This window comes from Meriones unguiculatus, chromosome 1 (genome assembly GCF_030254825.1).
Source record: "Meriones unguiculatus strain TT.TT164.6M chromosome 1, Bangor_MerUng_6.1, whole genome shotgun sequence".
Taxonomy (NCBI): Eukaryota; Metazoa; Chordata; class Mammalia; order Rodentia; family Muridae; genus Meriones; species Meriones unguiculatus.
In genome coordinates, this window is record NC_083349.1 from 121,142,598 (window position 1) to 121,151,543 (window position 8,946).

General features: G+C 41.2%; 1 pseudogene; it reads left to right on the plus strand.

The window, feature by feature from the left end:
- The first annotated feature begins 2,614 nt into the window (after positions 1 to 2,614).
- LOC132651989 (small nucleolar RNA SNORA17) lies at positions 2,615 to 2,730 on the plus strand (annotated as a pseudogene).
- Positions 2,731 to 8,946: the final 6,216 nt, after the last annotated feature.

Consider the following 8,946-nt stretch of genomic DNA (forward strand, 5'->3'; position numbering starts at 1 on the left):
TGTTTGATTGGAGAGGGCCCAGCCCCTTGTGGATGGAGCCCCCTCTGGGCTGGTAGTCCTAAGTTCTATAAAAAATACAAGCTGAGCAAGCCACTAAGCAGCTCCCCTCCATGGCCTCTGCATCAGCTCCTGCCTCCAGGGTTCTCCTCTATTGGAGTTCCTGTCCTGACTTCCTGTGATGTTAACCAGTGATGTAGAATAATAAGCCAAACAAACTCTTGTCTTTCCCAGTTGCTTGGGTTTGTGATGTTTCAGCACAGCAACTGTAGTCCTGACTGACACGGACCAACTGATTATTTTAACCCCTTTCTTAATGTGGCTATGTTGGATAAGAACAAGGAAAAGTATGGAAAATCTGCTGATTTATAAGGTATATTCACAATACTATACAGGTTTAATTTCTAGTCATGAAATCTTTCAGAATTTAATTGTTCTTCATAGTTATTTCTCTATGTGCATCTGGCTCTGTCAAGAATGAATCCTAACTCTTAGGGAAGTTATATCCTAATATTAAAATAATCCTTTGACTCTTCTGACTATATATAGACAAGCTATACTATTTTTTTACTATTTACAAGTTTTACTACCATCTTCTGACAATGAAAATTATATTTCCCAGAAATCATAAAAGCCAAACCACATTCCAGATCCTATTGCCAGTCTACTAACTCAGGAGTGTTAACTCTATGGTAGTAACTATTGCCTGTTTTGTGAGTAAAGTTTTATTGTCACACACTCACTCCCTCTCATTTACATATTGTCTATGGATGCTTTTGTATTACAACAGACACTTTACACCTTGTAAAGCATGACCTTTATCTCTTATAATAGGAAAAATAACCTATGGCTTATTTAAACATTAACTATCTTCTTATTTCTAGTTTTCAGAATTCTGTGATTTATGAGATTGCCCCATTGAGCTGGAAACTGGAAGGTTTCTTCGTAGAGTGGAGCTGTTATACATTCCCTAGAATTATCAACCTTGTTGTATTTTATGATTGGACAGAGACAAGAGGTGAGAATAATAAGACTATTACTGCAAATTGCATAATAATGATTAATGTTTAATTAACTAATAAATATACCTATTCTATAAATAGGATGAGTTACTTTATTGAACAATTTAGTTTTGTATCAATATTATTTACAGATTGGATGGAAAGTGCATGCCTGCATCATTATTGTATCCCCCGGGATGCACAAAGTCAACAGGGGACAGCTATCAAACTAAGAAAATACACATATGAATGTTGAAAGGTAGAAAGAGATAAGTCTTCAAAAAATAAATACAACATAAAGGGGATGCTGTTAGACACTACTCTTTGTCCTTTAAATTTTCCTTGTAATCAGTCATGATTACCAGCAATAACTAACAGTTAATGACAAGGGCAGCTGGGCCCTATCTCCCTGATGCATTATAATCAGGTCACCGAAAGGAAACTCAGCAGTTAAAAGCTATCTATTCTCTTTGCAATGACTGTATAATATAACTTATTTTATCAGCCGCTCATGGCAGAAGAGACATGCTCCTCTGTCATGTGGCCTCATTGATGCCTACTGCCAGTGTTGTTAACACTTGACGAACTTTTGTATACATCATTATCTCATACTCTTAAGGTCCATTAGCTTTTCCGTGCCTGTGGTTCCTGGACAGCTAAAGACTTCCAGAAAGTACTTATCATCTAAAGCCATAAATCACAGGAAGATTCAGTCTTATTGACAGTGGCCATTGTAGTTCAAGCTTGTGTACAGAACTCAGGCCCTTACTCATCAGTTGTCAAAACCACACAAACTCCAGATACATCAAAAAACTACCATATGGTAGACTTGCCACAGTGGGCAGCCCCTTGAAATTCCAGAATTATCTGTTGAACTATGCCATTCTCTAACTTCAAAAATTGAGTAAATGAACCTGGGAAAACAATGTTAAACCTCATTAGTCATCAGAGAAGCAAAAATCAAAACTGTATTAATATTCTCTCTTACATCAACCAAAACAGTAGTTATTAAAAAGAAAAATGCAAAAAGAACGTCATAAACTAAAACGAAAGAATGAAAATCAGTATGTTAAAAATAAAATAAAAAAACACATTGGTAAAAGTAAGTAGATATCTGGTCCCATCACATAATGGTTTGTCAGTTTACAGTGGTGCAGAAGTGATATTCGGTGCAAATCTTGGAATTTCAGGGTTTTTTGTTTGTTTGTTTGTTTGTTTTTGTTTTGTTTTTTAATATGTCTCCAACTAGTGGTGCATAGTACGTTATCTTCTAACGGTACAAGCCAACGGTGGTGAGTGCAATCAAAGCAATGATGCTGAGAGTGAGCATCCAGAATTCCACAATGTGCTGAGTGTCTGGTGTTTTATGGATATCATGTTTGGAGTTTTTGCAGCCCATCGTGTCTACACAGTGGCCATCTGTGTTTCCTATTCTCAGACAATTTTGTTTGCCACTTATGATACTGAGTAAGTTACATGAAGCTCAATACTTCTTTATAAAATAAGTTATGTGTTAGGTGATTGTACTCACCTGTAGGTTAACATAAGGACAAAATATGATGTTTAACGAGTTAAGTATGTTACATGCACCTTTTTATATTTTAAAAAAGAAAACGCCTACCCCTAGAGGCTGCTGAGTCACATGTATGTTAGTAGGTGGCAGAAAAGGAAGGGGCTATCTAAGCTCAGTTCTCTGCCCTCTGAAAATCTGAATTATTAGTAATCTAACACTCCTTGAAAAAAGTGAGCCTGAGATGACCACCAGTCCAGTGCCAGGGGGCACAGACAGGGAGCTAGCTTAAGATGACTGCCGGTCTGATGCCCCACAGGCCTGGGGGTGCAGACCATGCCAGAGTTGACCCCTGTCTGGTGCCATAATGCACAAACTGGGCATAGCACCCCTGAGACCATTTCTGAGATGAGCCCAGACACTCAGAGACTCCAGGCACCACTAAGAGGAGCAAGCAAGTGGTAGAGAAATGGAAGAGAAAGAGAAACAAGGATGTGGACTCAGTGAAGAGAGGCAGAACTGTAAACCCGAGGACAGTGAGGAACAGCCTGATGTGAGCAGCTAGCGATGCCATGTAGGACCATGGTGGCATCCTGGCCTGCACTCCCACCAGCAGCCACATCTGGATCCATGACCCTGCAGCAGCCAGGGGATCTTTTACCACCGAAGCCTGGTCTGGGCTGCTACACAGGTACATGTTGATGTTTGAGGGCTGTGGAGAACTGGCCCCACCCCTTAATTGGACATCCTGGGAGAGCTGGCCCTGAGGGAGTGAGAGCAGGAACACCAACCCTGCCCCTAGCCAGCTGCAGTACTTGGGGGAACGTGTTCTGTGGAAGAACGTGCCCTGCATGTTACCCAAGAAGCAGAGTAGAGCTGGGCCTGGTTGTAGGCTTTTTGGGTGAGCTCACCCCAAGGATATGAGCATGGGAGAGCTGGCCCTGCCACTCACCTTCCATGTAGCATGGATGAGCAAGTAATACCATCATCCTGCCTGGCCCCTCACCACCTGTGGCAGGTGGGAGACCTGGCTCTGGGGTCATGAGAGCACCAGAGCTGGTCCTGTCCCTCACAAGGGATCCAAATCAGCATGTCACAGAAATGCTTGTAAATCAATGCTTAGAGTATCTGTAGCTAAACTATGCAACCAACCTAGGCATCCAACAACAAAGCAATGGTCAAGGAAATTGTAAATGTAGATGAGTAGAATTATATTCAGCCATAAAAAAGAAAGAATTCATGCAGTTTGCAGGATTTCAGACACAAATGAAGACAACCCCATTAAGTTAATCCACTCTCAGAAAGGCAAACACCACCTGTTTTCTCTTGCTTGTGGTTCTTAGCTTTTATAAGATCACATCAAGTCATGTATGTGCAGAGAATATGCAGGTATAAGTGAACTTGTCCAGGGAAATGTGTAAGAGGTTTATTAGTTAGGGTTACTCTTGCTATGATAAAACACTATGACCAAAAGCAACTTGAGGAGGAAGGTTTATTTCATCTTAAAATTCTCAGATGACATTCTAAAGCCAAGGGACCTCAAGGCAAGAGCTCAAACAGGGCAAAAACCTGGAGGCGGGAGCTGCTGACAGAGGCCACGGGGTGGGGGCATGCTGTTTACTGGCTTGCTCCCCAAGGTATCTTGAACCTGCTTTCTTATAGATCCCAGGGATTATCAGTTTTTAAAAATGCTCCTCAAGCTTTCCCACAGGCCAGTCTGCTGGAGACATTTTATTAAGTGAGGGAAGTTCCATCTTCCCAAATGATTCTGGCTTATGTCAAGTTTATATAAACCAAGTCAGTGAAGCACTTAAGTTAGCTTAGGTGACTCCATTTTGAGACAGAAACTATCTGTGACTGAACTCAGGTACCAGGATAAATCACAGAATGTGCACTTGGCAGAAAACAGAGTTAACTTTCCTAGCAACATCTTCTAGGAAATATCACAAAATAAAAGCATGGTAGAAGAAAAAGTGGGGAAAACCCTAGAACTCATTGGTACAGGAGACAACTTCCTGAACAAAACACCAACAGCACAGGCTCTAAGAGCAACAATCAATAAATGGGACCTCATGAAACTGAAAAGCTTCTGTAAAGCAAAGGACACCGTCATCAAAACAAAACAAATGCCTACAGATTGGGAAAGAATCTTCACCAACCCTTTATCTGACAGAGGGCTAATATCCACTATATATAAAGAACTAAAGAAGCTGAAAAGCAGCAAACCAAGTAATCCAATTAAAAAATGGGGAACAGAGCTAAACAGAGAACTCTCTGTAGAAGAATATCGAATGGCAGATAAACACTTAAAGAAATGCTCAACCTCATTAGCCATTAGGGAAATGCAAATCAAAATGACTCTGTATTTCACCTTACACCCATCAGAATGGCCAAGATCAAAAACTCAAGTGACAACACATGCTGGAGAGGTTGTGGAGAAAGGGGAACCTTCCTCCACTGCTGGTGGGAATGTAAACTTGTACAACCACTCTGGAAAGCAATCTGGTGCTTTCTCAGACAACTAGGAATAGTGCTTCCCCAAGATCCAGCCACACTGCTCCTAGGCATATACCCCAAAGAGACTCAAGTACACAAAAGGGACATTTGCTCAACCATGTTTGTAGCAGCTTTATTTGTAATTGCCAGAAGCTGGAAACAGCCCAGATGCCCCTCAACTGAAGAATGGATGCAGAAATTGTGGTACATATACACAATGGAGTATTACTCTGCAATGAAAAATAAGGAAATCATGAAATTTGCAGGTAAATTGTGGGACCTGGAAAGGATCATCCTGAGTGAGCTGTCCCAGAAGCAGAAAGATGCACACGGTATATACTCACTCATATAGACATATAACATAGGATAAACCTACTAAAATCTGTACATCTAAAGAAAGTAATCGAGAGAGGACCCTGACTAAAACGTTCAATTCCCATCCCAAAAGGCAAAGAGAATGGACATCAGAAGAAAACAGGAAACAACCTAGGAATCTGCCACAGAGGGCCTCTGAAAGGCTCTGCCCTGCAGACTATCAAAGCAGACGCTGAGACTTATGGCCAACTGTTGGGCAGTGTGCATGGAATCTTATGTAAGAAGTGAGAAATAGTAAGATCTGGAGAGGACAGGAACCCCAAAGGAGAGCAACAGAACCAGAAAATTTGAACACAGGAGTCTTCCCAGAGACTCATACTCTAACCAAGTACCAGGCATGGAGATAACCTAGAACCCCTGCACAAATGTAGCCCATGGCAGTTTAGTGTCCAAGTGGGTTACATAGTAATGGGAAGAGAGACTGCCTCTGACGTAATCTGATTGGCCTGCTCTTTGATCACCTCCTCCTGAGGGGGGAGAGCAGCCTTACCAGGCCACAGAAGATGACAATGCAGCCTCTCCTGATGAGATCTGATAGACTAAGATCAGAAGAAAGGAAAGGAGGACCTCCCTTATCAGTGGACTTGGGGAGGGGCATGTGTGAAGAAGGGGGAGGGAGGGTCGGATTGGGAGGGGAGGAGAGAGGGGCTTATGGGGGAATACAAAGTGAATAAAGTGTAATTAATAAAATAAAAGAAAAGAAAAAGAAAATAGAGATAATTCCCCTGGCAACAACCAATCAGAATTGGATGGGAAAATTTTCCGCAATGTTCCAGACGTAGTTTAGAATAGCCATTGTGGAAAATGGCAGGGAGAAGCTAAGGGAAGGAGGGTGGGATTGGGAGGGAATGGGGGAGCAGGATGCAGCTGGGGAAAAAAAAAGAAAGAAAGAAAAAGTAAGTTAGGCTTCAGCTAAAAGGTCACCTTGCCCTCTGACTTTTATCCAATCCTGTAATGCCAAGGCATGGAATCCCCCAGCTTATGTTTTTTTTCCCTTTAAAAACCTTGTTCACCGGATGACAGGAGTCTACCACAGAAAGCATCTGAAAGACTCTACCTAGCAGTGCTCCAAAATAGATACTAAGACTCACAACCAAACCTTCGGCAGAGTGCAGGGAATCATATGAAAGAAGGGGAGTTTGATGTGGAAAGGATAGGAGCTCCACAAGGACCAAACGTATCTGGGCACAGGGTCTTTCCTGAGATGGACACTCAACCAAAGTCCATGAGAGGATAAAACCTAGAACCTCTGCTCGGATGTGACCTGTGATAGCTCAGTAATCAATTGGTTTCCCATAGTAAGGGGAACAAGGACTATTTCTAACAGGAACTCAATGACTGGCTCTTTGACCTCCCCACCTCCCAAGGGAGGAGCAGTACTGTTAGGCCACAGAGGAGGTCTTTGCAGCCAGTCCTGAAAATACCTGACAAAAGGGAGTCATATGAAAGGGGAGGAGGTCCTCCCCTATTAGTGGACTTGGAAAGGGGCAGGGAGGAGATGAGGGAGGGAGGGTGGGATTGGGGAGGGAATGAGGAATACAGCTGGGATACAGAATTAACAAAATGTAACTAATGAGAAAAATAAAATTATGGAAAAAAAAGAATATTTTGCCAAAAAAAAATAAAACCTTGTTCACCCAGGGCTTGGGGTCCCACTTCTCTACTGCTGTGTCAGGAATTCTTGGGCCCCATGTTTTAAAACATATATATATATTCATGTATTTACAGGGGAGTCGATTTCTGATAGTGTTTGGGGGTCTCATGAACTGGGCATATCAGCACTGGGGACATGTGAAAGGACAAGAAAAGGGATAAGTAAGCATGAGGAAGGATTGTGCTAAGTGCCTATACAAAAAATTTTAAGACCTAATAGTTTAAGTCAAGCATGATTTTTTCTTTCTTTCTTTTTCTTTTTCTTTCTTTCTTTCTTTTTTCTTTCTTCCTTCCTTCCTTCCTTTCTTCCTTGATCCCAGTTTCTTCATTTGCAAAGCAGAATTATAAATTCATACCTCACCATATTCATATCCTTTGTAACAGGATGACTTTGAAGCAAGCATATGTGCTATGATAAGAAGTACCTGCCAGCGAACTTAACATGTCAATTACCTTAATACAGATAGTCTGAAGTGTAATTGATGTGTACCAGACTATACACCTGCTCAAACAGGTGAGTTTTGAAATTTCATATACTCATATGGCCCTCAAAAGAAACAGTATTGATATTTTTCTAGCACATTTAAAATTCCCTTGAACTGTTCTCTAGATAATTCTAGCTGCCTGCTTCTAATAGGACAAAGACACTTCAGGGTTTGGCCTTAAAATAAATGGTATTTTCTACTACATCTGTGGATATGACTGGTTTCTTGGCTTGTGTACGCTTTGGGGGAGCCATTCAGGTAGTTGATTTTGTTTTTTCTGTGTTACTACTCAGTTCATGGAGATACCAAAATTTTTCTGTCTCTCATACTGTTGATAGATATTGGATGGATTCCATTTTGGAGTAGTGGTAAAAGTTTTCAGAACTTCCCTGGGTAAAGCATATTTCATACCTACCTTTTTTTCTCTTGAGAAACTATGGAGAGAAAAATTCTAGGAGTGAGTACATATATGACTTAGCTAGAAATGTCAAATGTCCCCTGTGCCAGACTGTTTCACACTTCCAGCAGGAGTGCATGAACATTTCACTGTTACACGTTTTTCTGTATTTTGTAATGTTTGTACTGCCATCAAAAGAAAGTTGTAGAATGAAGCTATCCCCTTCCACCCACAATTGGGGTCAGTTGCCAAGGCCGATGACATCAATCTCACACAGAAAAAGAATCAGTAAGATTTACCACTCACATAATGAGATTTCCTGGAGAGAGAGCCTTGTTGGTTCCTAAGTATACCCAAAATGGCTCAAGAAAACAAGAAGTGGTGCCTGGCGGGGGTTTCATGACTCCTGTGGGTAGAGTGGGCACATACGGGACATAGGGGAGTGGGAACAGTTCTTTGGGCAGGCCAGGTCTAGTGTGGCATAAACTTCCAACTACTGTCAACGAAGGAAGCAACAGCTTGCCGAGATGAAGGCCAGAAGCTGGGGAGGTTGTAAGACCCAAAATTCTCCAACAGTCAAGCTTCAAAACCTGAGTAGGACAATATTTTGTGTATGTGAATATGAAATATCCCATTTTAATTTGAATTTTCTTTATGAATATTGATAATGATCAAGGTCAAATGACCTATCAGTCATGCATACTGTCATTGGTGAGGTAGCAACTCAAAGCTCGGGTTTTATTGGTGATCTGTTGAAAGATTTATATGGTTTGGATATGGGCTGTATATGATCTGTGCACTTTCATATGAATGGATGGATGGAGAGGAACAGGAGCACATATGTCTGAAATATTTTTCATGTAGTACAGCTTTCCTGGAGCTGGGCTACATTTATCATTTTATTTTTTGGTCTTAAATTTTGCTATGTTGTGTTTCCATGGATGATGCCTTTGCAGATAAATATGAGGCTGAAAATTTTTGCCTATTCAGCATTTTGAATATTCAATTCAAGTGTCTCAGTTCACTACATTT